Source organism: Pararge aegeria, chromosome 18 (genome assembly GCF_905163445.1).
Source record: "Pararge aegeria chromosome 18, ilParAegt1.1, whole genome shotgun sequence".
Taxonomy (NCBI): Eukaryota; Metazoa; Arthropoda; class Insecta; order Lepidoptera; family Nymphalidae; genus Pararge; species Pararge aegeria.
In genome coordinates this window covers 8,564,963-8,574,821 of record NC_053197.1, presented here as the reverse complement: position 1 = coordinate 8,574,821, position 9,859 = coordinate 8,564,963, and positions in this window count along the sequence as shown.

Below are 9,859 nucleotides of genomic sequence, written 5' to 3'. Positions count from 1 at the left end.
TTAATCGAACTACTCGTTACAAACATCCGAACCCTCTGCGAACGGGACACAGCCTAAAGTCTAAATGAACTACGCTTAATCGAAAGACACGGTAGGCAAACTAATTCTATAGCATTTTTTTTAGTTTCCTATGACCATAGATAAGGATAAATATTGTCACCGCGGGGGATCCTAAGGATTGCTATAGTTCCATTGTATACTAATCTCAAGCAAAAAAGCTTTGACAATTTGCTATTAATGTTCTTCATGTTGTGAACATTTAAAATGTTTTAGTAAATAGGATTTCTAAAGTTTATCTTCTATACTTTAATAAAAGAGGTTAAAATATGAACACGAAGTAATGTCATGATGACACACTCTAACATGGTAACGGGCTAATCTGTTAGAGGTATGGCATTTATTTTAAACCTATACCGCTAATCAGTTTCTTCGCGACATCGTACCGGAACGCCTTAATTCTTGGCAGCACGCCCTTTTCGGTAGGATAAAACAAAAAAAAAAGTATAAAATTATAAAATGTTATAAATTGGTGTGACCCGTGTCCGTATTGGTTTAGTAAAGGGTTGATAATGATGATATTGCCCCTGCTGGGAATGGAACCCACGGGATCTCCCACTTATAAGACCAGTTTGCTCACTTCTGCGCCAAGGAAGTCGTCAGAATATTTAAAAAGAATGAATATTAAGGAAAACCAATGTATGCCGACCAATGTAGTTTGAAACAAAAGACGGGAAAAATAAACTAAGTGGATTAAACGAGAGCACAAATATGAATGCAAAAGGAAATGTCTAGTTTGCGCAACCGATAAGACAAATTGTTACGCCCGGCCCTACGGAATCGAGACGTAACCCCAAAATGCGCGCATCCGCAACGATGATATATGCGAGGGTATTTCCTGACACCGGCCAGTAGCTACTTGATTTAGCGGAAAGTCAGATAAAACCTAATGCGAACAACAAAAAATATATCACAATACCCAGCGCCATAAATATGACGGCCTGTCGTAAACCTTTATGTCTGTGCGTTGTCGTTGGCACGTGAAAAATGGGACTTGCGATACAAATAGAAAAACTAAAACATTTTTCTGCGAACGGCGCATAGTAACGGTGTTTTCGCGGCGCATTGTTACGATACGGTTTTGTCTTGTAAAGTTCGGGTTAAAAAAAACTAAAAAATATTTATACACAGCGACTATTTTATTGTACTACATCGATATCCCCTTTAATACTTACGAGTAGGTAATATTTGATCTAAACTGGGATTAATACTATGATGAACCTGTACCGAAGGCTAAACGTGCTCTATGATTAAAGGATTCGAAATAACTTCTTATGTACATACCTATTGGATACTATATACTCATTCCATTGTATAAGATTTGTAGGCTCGATCGAAGGTCAGTTATGAATATCGATGTCAGAGTAAAACGTATTTTTTGCTGCTTATTTTATTCTCAAATTCAGCCACACTTCTACAGCCACTCTTAGCAAAATAAAGAACAGAATTAGAGAATTTGCTTCCCTAAAATTCCATTTTGTTTTGTTTTATATACAGGCTGGTACTGAACACTTATTGACGGAAAAATCCAAGACAATCATTTTTTTGCCCCGAGGGGGATGTTTATTCAGGACTTCATGATTTGGAGTCGAAGATGCTAACTTCTGACCAGCGAGGTTACCAGCTGGTTTTTGGCACTTATACAAAACCTATATACTGATCGGTTTCTATGCGACATCGCAACAGAACGTTAATCGCTGGACGGCATGTTTTTATCGGTAGGCTGGTAACTAGCAGCAGCTGGTCTAGTCTAGACCAGAGAAAATTCAAAGCCAGGACCTCCCACTTACTCGTATAAGACGATAGCGATCACTACAGGCAGGGAGTTCGTTAAAGGATATTACTTAATAATAACATAATAAGTTTACATTATGATCGTCAGACCGGAGACCCTATTCGGCAGGCAAATGTAAAAGCGAAAATCATGGCGGGGAAGCATGTTATTAATATTCGTTAGGTACCTACATAACGTGTTTATTAGAGACAATAAACCACCGGCTGAGGGTGCTAGCCGCAAAGTGCTCCCGCGTGCCTATTTTACTGCCGCTATTTTCTCAGAGAAAATCGGTTGCTAGTATTTTCGTTATTTTTCGTCTTTATAAGATTTTCACTAAAGTTAAAACTAGTTGTTAAAGGAAAAGGGGGTATTACGATTGGGCTTTTGTGCCTGTTAAACTCTACTGTGGACTATATCTAATATCGCAATAAAGCTGTCTAATCCAGTAGTCAAGCACCGGATCCTCCTAATAGGACCAAAGCAGTTATATTATGAAAATTAAGCTTAATTTGCTATACTCCGTTTAAAGCAGAAGAATCTCTATGGTGTAGTTTATAATTTCTTTAATCTTTATACTCCACACCAAACAGATCTTCGGTAATGTACCCTCTCCGCACGTTTCGCTCCGAAACCGAAGCATCCTCAGGAGAGATTGACTTTATAATGACTTAATAATTTAAGTCATAACAATAAGCCGTTGTATAGTCATTCATTGCAGTGTATATAAATATAAATGTTATGTCATGTCATTTGATGTGGAGTATAAAGATTGAAGAAATTATAAATTACACCACACAAATTCTCCTGCTTTTCATGGAGTATAGCAAATTAAGCTTTATTATCATAATTTATTATGGAATTCCGCAAAGTAACGCCTGCTTCTATCCAGTACCATAAAGCTGACAAGCTATTGAGATGTTTTGAGTACCATTAGAGCTTATTCTGACACCGCTTGTCCGAGGAAATTTGTAGGTACTACCGCCATCGTTTATTTCTGCCGTATTGCTGTATTCCGGTCTCAAAGGCGTGGTTGCCCATATATTTACAGGTACAAGCGACTTAACACCTACGCCTCAGGTTTATAGATACATAGCGGCACTTTGTGGGACGTATTCCTGCACGTCGTGCGAAACGTTGCTCTGTATATATGGCGATTACCTTGGTCCGACACCATAAAGAAGTTGTTATAAAATTGATGGACGGATAAATATTCATTAGACATGAAGTTCATGGAAGCATAACGTGTTTATTAGAGCCAAGCTATTAGCTACTCTAAACCGACGGTTCGCCGCAAATGCCCCGCGCGTGCCAACTAAGCTCTTACAACGTTCTTCAAGCCTACTAGAAAGCTTGATGACTTTGATTTACTTATTGGATTAAGCCGTCTGCATGTGAACCTTGTAAATGCAATTTGTGCAGCTCGTAAATTATTTTGGATTAGGCTTACTACGTAGGCATAATGAAAGTTGAAAATTGATAAATTGAGCCGCACTGACTAAAAACATCTCTATGGTATTCTGTTATGGCACCAAGAGTTTGTTTTGATATTTATTAAAACTATAACACTATTATTAATAACAAAGTAACATTCCAATTTATTACTTTAAAATATAAGAAAAGCGTTTCGTAAAAGTAGCTTTGTTTTTTTTTAATATCATTGTACTAGCTTTAATCGGTAATTGGTTTTCTTTATCACAACAAATGAAAATTAAATATAGGTTTTAAAAATGTTAAAACCCTGTTTTCACAATGCCAGTATGTCGTAATGTTTCACTTAAATTGTTACGTGAGTTGCAACTCCAAAGTGGTTAGGAAAACTTTTGTTTTGCCCGTGATAAATTCACTGACCACAGTAAAATTTTAGTAATATGTTACAATTATAAAGAATGTTTTAGAATTTTTTTTTTATGTTTTATCAAATTACTAAACAATAATATGATATATGTTTGTTGTTGTTAACTCGTATTTGGTTTATTTAACTCGATTCGATTAAACAGGCATTAAATACTTCAACAATTTAATCTATTGTCCTATTTATGTTTATGATACATCCATTAGATAAATTACTTACATTATCTTCTAATCAAGGAACCATCAAACGTGCAAGGTGTGAAGTGTAGTCAGTAGTGCATCAATGTTATCGGGTTTCAACTCGATTGCGCGCTGACCGGCCACCGCTCGTCCATCATAACGATATTGCGCTTACATCAACAATATTGTCTCACACAGCCATCTATAATACAAGCAATTGTACACCTTACAGGTCTACTTTTAAGCATCAAGTTTGCTTAACAATCAAATAGATACAACCCTCCCTTAACACAAATGCGGCTAAGCAATGAAATTTCAACTGTGTTGCAGAGCACCATGATTTGTAATAACAAAATAAACGATTGTCATTTACGATGTTTTCGCAATAAACCAAACCTTCCTTCTGGCTATAATATGCTGTGTCATAAATGTAAAGCGTCCATTAGTTGCAATATTGTATCGTTTATGGTTGAAAATACAAATAGTCAAAATGAGTCTGACCAAAAAGCCAACTAACTCTACAAATTAACTCTATCAAACTTCTAATATTTTTTTTAAAGTAATTTACTATCGAAAACTATAGGAAATCTTAAAGATAATGTCTTAATTGTCAATAAACAATTATGAATTTAGAAATGGCTTAATTACAAAAAAGTAACTGAAAATCCTTACTATTCTAAATGCGAAAGTATATTTTGTTTCTTTGTCCTATCATGCAGACTGCAGTACTATAACTTTTACGTTTCGTGTGCAAAATGTATCATACTTGTAAGTACCTAATGATAGATTATAAAAAGCGGCTATAATGATTATTTTTTTATGGTAAGTGGAAAACTATCGCCTATTTACAGAGCAACACTACATAGACCAAGCAAGGTGCATGCCGCACCACAATTTGAGGCGAAGTTGTTAAGCTTCATAGGCCTGTAATTACACCGGCAACCACGTCCTTCAGACCAGAACACAGCATTACAACAAAGCTGTTTAGCGGCAGAAATAAGCATGACGATAGTATTTCCCTGGACGAGGTCTATCACAAAAAATTCGTCAGTAAGCTGACTTTACAGACAACCGTGTGTAAAGTCAGCTTACTGACTATAGTTGAACGTGACAACGTCGTAAGCTAATACTAATGGAATGGTTGCATTTTTCAAAAGAAAATTTTAATTTTTTTTGTTTGATAGATATTATCGTTGCTATAAACAATTTCACATTCACTTTTCACTGCACTTCATCCTTGCCGAAAACATGTAAATGTATTATTGTATAGAAGCTGTCGACGCGGACGCATCGCTCACTCAAGTAGGAGAGAGACAGATGTCGAACACGGAGGCCGACTGTGCCTCTTTGTCGCTCGATCCGCGCTCTCGCTTGCACTTCAAGCCTTGAATGGAACGCCTCAGAGGGAGGTAACGCCGCATACGTCATGTTTTTTCGTGCGTGCAGCCGGCTCCATCGAATTATAAGACGTTGTCACGACAAAAGCCCTGCAAAACTACTATATAGTATATGCATACGTAATACGGATAGACAAAGGAATAATCGAACTATGTATAAATTGAGAATAAGCTGAAATTTGTAATGGTTGAACTGAGTTTGAAATAATGTATATATAATGTAGAGTATTAAGTGTGTGGGTAAATACTTTAAAGACTTTATTACAATTGTCATTGTAGAGCCCTAGGTAGAGCGAAAATATTCAATTTGTAGTTTCAATTGACACAAATAGAAATAACACACATGTGTCAAAATCAGCGTCAGGAGCCGAAAGGCTGTATTTGTTGTGTATCCAACTAATCGGCTTAACCATCGCTCCGACACTTCTATTGGGTCCTTTGGCTTCACATCGAAGGCGTTTTGAGAATTCATCGAAATTAATTCCCAGTTTGTTTGCCCATTGTGAAACTACCGACGGCGACGGCGGCCTTTTGTGCTGGGGTTATTATTTATTTAATAAACGGCGACATCTCTTTGTACGACGTGTTCTCAATCAATGCTCGGAGGCGTTAGCTCTTTGTCGAACTAGGTATTTGTCGGAAATGTACACTCCTTCACAAATTCGTGCGAGCTAAGGCTCGTCTATTCTACTGGGTATTTATATTGGAGATTAGTGAATACTCAACAATACAAATACAATCTCTCATGTAGGTATAATATGTACGAGTGAATCCCCAGAAAATAATTGCACAAAAACACTGTTAGTTAAAAAACAGAGGCAGTTTTTTATATCAGTGTTCGAATTCGCTCATCAAGCAATAGGAAATCTTTAACCGATTTTGGTTTCGTAAGAGTGATTAATTAGGTAAAATGAAATATACTCAATATAATTTTGACTAATGGCTTAAATAAATACGCCAAACAACACTCATCAAACTACTTTCTAAATTGTCAATAATCAAATAAACCTAAAGAGGTCACTTTTGTTTCGTAGATAGGTATATACAATTTTTTTTCATTGTAGTTAGATTCCGATTGGCGAATAAGTCTAATAACCCTGAGATAGGGAATGCACATTACAGCGCTTTCAGAGAGAAGCTAAAATAAAAAAAAACAGAATAAAATAAAAAAACCTTTTTTTCATGCCCGAAATATTTTAAAATCTAGCTGTTGCTCGCAACTTAGTCTGCGTTCGGATCAGTCTCTTGAAAATCCCACGGAAGTTTATCCCAAGTTTATGGACACTGGAAGGCTCTTGAAAGAACGTATTCCTTGCTTGCCCTGCAAAGTGGTGCTCTGTTTATGGGCATGGTAACCGCTTCAGGTGGCTCTGCTAGGTCCTTCAATACCTGTTGTGAATAAAACTCTAACAAAATAGAGCAGGTGTAAAGAAAACATCGGGCAACAAGTACCTATGTCAGTAATCGGGTCGTGGACTATCGGCAGCCGTAGATTAGATAAATAACGGCACCGCAAATATTTAACTGGTAAACAATGGCCAACGTACATGTACACGTAAAGGAGTTTTCATGACGTCTTTATGTTGCTCGAACCGTCTAATCACGTGGTGGTATATCCTCATCATTTTAAGAAACAAGCAATTAACCTTCCGCCATGTCAGTGCCTCTACTAGCTTCCCTCTACTATTATTAAATAAAAAGCTTTGACATACAAACGTATGTCAAACCTTAATAATATTTAAGGTGTGATACGAGAGAGGAGGAGTCACCAACAGCCTTTTATTGTCTAACAGTGGAGCCAATGCTCCCTCTCTCGTAAAAGTGAGTAACCCCATCTCCACTGCTTCATATGGTTAAGGATGGTGAGCTTTGTCGTTTATTGTAGTCATCCTCTTCGTTCTAATGTCCCACTGTTGGGCAGATGCCCCTTTCTTAAAGGAGAGAGTAAACCCATCACACTGCTCTGACAAGGTTAGTGGGCTTTATCGATTATTTTTATATGTTAGTGATAATAACAGGTACCGAAGACTGTTAAACGTATGCTCCTAGACTCTTGTCTATGAACAAAGCCAACTTCCTATAAATAGTGGCAAATATATATTTCGGGGAATACCTTCAAAAGTGTCTCTAACCATATTATACCATATTGTACCATATTGTCACCTCAAAAGCGATAACACCATAAAGTACATCTACTATGTTTTCTAAATCTCTCCTATAATTTATTTATCATTTGAAGACAAAAGGTTTAACGACAACTCCTTGCATGAAGTGTTGCTCTATTTATCCGTTCAGTGGTATATGCTTAATATAACTTTTCATATCCCTAAGTTGTAGTAGGAAAATTAACTGGCCTACTAACTAGTATCATCTTCAGCTCTCCTTTAACATGGATCGAAACCTGGACACGGCACGATAAACTGACCACGAACCGTCGCTTCCCCCAAATTTGTAGCAATAGACAACTGCTGGTTTTTCTGGAAAATGGTGATACAAAAAGACTTGCTGAAAGCAAGCCTATTTTTAATTATATGATTTTGCTATAAGATAGATTGATAGATAGATAGATAGAGAAGATAGATATTTCATGAACTCCAAAAAAAAAAAAGCAACTTTGGAATCACCTCTTCACCAAATATTATAACTATGGAAATTCGGTATATGATACCAAAAATATTTATGGTACCGGTTAACTAATTTTAACATGGTTTTAATTTCTTAGGCAGGTGTAAAAATCAATAAACATAGGCAGGTCATTAAAACAAAGTTTTTTCATCAATCAATTTAATATTCACATAATAATTTATATTTTTATTAAATATATTTTTTACAAATTTAACATAATATTATTAGATAAGTACGTACTAAGAAATGAATACACTTATGGCTCATTTCAAACAGTTTTTACCGAAACAATAAAAATACATACAAAATTGGGTTTCCTAAAATTAACTGGAAAGGTATAGAAATACAAAACTGCATGGTATTTATCTAGATAAGTATAAACGAAATATCTGTAAGTAGGTAAGTGTATTGTATAGATCGTAAGTAGTTATCAATTATGTACACAATATACATTTTCTAATCACTACACGATTTTGAAAATACAAAATCATTTTATAAATATACTTTTTTGGAGCATACATAAATAAACTATTCACTAGACATATTCGACTATGATAATACTGAACCTTATAACTAAATATTGCAATCTGATAAAATCTGCTCAACTCTCATAATTATATCTTAGGAATACTTCTATTATGTTTTTTACATTAATTTACAAAGGAATGTTATATAGGAATGTTCGAAGGGTTTACATATAGTAGGAAGGATTCATGAGTAAAGTACGCGCACAGCCAACTTGCGCAGTAGTCCATTCTTACAAATAAAATGAGGATGAGTGCTATTTAATAATAATATTATTAACTCATGATGCTAACTCATTAGCCTGAAGAGACATGATGATTGATTGATAGATCGCTAAAATATTGTATTTATCTAATGATATAAGATTCATGTAATATGAAAAAAATACTTTTATTTAAATTCCAAGCGAGATTGATATTTTTTTCTATAAATACAACTCTCTAGCGGATAGGTTTAAACGTCAATTAGAGCGATTGTCGATATACCCATAATTTTGGACCGCTTGAACATCGGAAACCTCTTCACGACGTTGACATAACCACATATAAAACGCTGAATATTCTGAAAGGTTTGGTAAGCTTGAACCATTTCACCGTGCTATTCAAAGAAACTACCACTACGATTTGGTAAAATAAATTTTATGGCATATATTGTTTATAATTGAGGAAATTTATTAGGATGAAATCGAATGCAGCAGCTAGTAACATATAGCTTTCGCAATTATAGAAAGCCTGTTTTATCCCGAATGCCTAACATACATAAATGTGAAACTATTTGAATGACTACAAATTGTCCAAAAAAATTCATTACTAAAAATATCCGTATCCAGGATATGATGCCTATAGAGTAAGTCATCTTGAAATAAAGTAATTTTGAATTTTGAACCAGATAACAGAAGTAAAGCACATGTTGAAGTTATAATGGAATTGACACGTATCCCAGAAGACGCCATTATGTTGGGAATCAAAAGATTAGTCGTAGATAGCACTGGAAAGTTCACTGTTAGTGGACAGGTGACATCACTGAAAACTGCTGAGCACACAAGAATGGACATCCGTACAGGAGGCCTATGTATATTTAGCAACATCAATGTTGAGAATGATGACGACGAAACAGCGGAATGTAGAAGTAACTCACCAATGCATTGAAAACATATCATCTATATAAATCTATCCTTTCTCTAACATTATACCGAATCTTACAAAAAAATAGGAACCAACACCTCAAATGTGCAACTTAACGGAGTAATACTTTTATTAGCAGGTATTCGAGTTGTTGACTGATCCACATATTGTTTGGTCTTTCAAAAACAATAATTTAAAATATAAAATATACCTACTTATGATTTAAATAAGCTTGCAAAATCACTTAACCAGACCAATGCCAATATTCTGTTTCTATGTTACCTTCATACTTATCAGTTTGCTATATAAACCGATTGCATGCG